The sequence below is a fragment of the Apis dorsata genome, unplaced genomic scaffold, assembly GCF_000469605.1.
Source record: "Apis dorsata unplaced genomic scaffold, Apis dorsata 1.3 scaffold_650, whole genome shotgun sequence".
NCBI lineage: Eukaryota > Metazoa > Arthropoda > Insecta > Hymenoptera > Apidae > Apis > Apis dorsata.
This window is the reverse complement of record NW_006263841.1, coordinates 55858-56170: the sequence shown is the minus strand read 5'-3', so window position 1 is coordinate 56170 and position 313 is coordinate 55858. Positions and strand designations below refer to the sequence as shown.

General features: G+C 31.0%; 1 protein-coding gene across 4 annotated transcripts in view; it reads left to right on the top strand.

Annotated features, from left to right (window-relative positions):
• The window catches only part of LOC102678223 (G protein-coupled receptor kinase 1), a 25288-nt gene that overhangs the window by 6863 nt on the left and 18112 nt on the right, over window positions 1-313 (top strand). The gene's annotated exons all lie outside the window — the stretch shown is intronic.

The following is a 313-nucleotide window of genomic DNA, read 5'->3' as shown; positions in this document are numbered from 1 at the left end:
TCTCTCTCTCTCTCTCTCTCTCTCTCTCTCTCTCTCTCTCTCTCTCTCTCTTTCTTATTTTCTTCTCTCTTTCGTTTCGATAAAAACATCGAGCAGATTACTTTCCAGTTTAATATTTATACGAAAAGATGATTCGATGCGAGCTCTTGGAAATTCGTTAGTTTACTACGTGTTTTTTTATTTCGTGTTTTAAATATAGAAGAATTCTAATAAAAAAGTAAAATTGCTTCTGTTCGTAACGAGTTATATTATATTTGTAAAGAAAGTATTTTAGAGAAATGCTTTTTTATAAGTTACTATAGAAGCGGGTTTC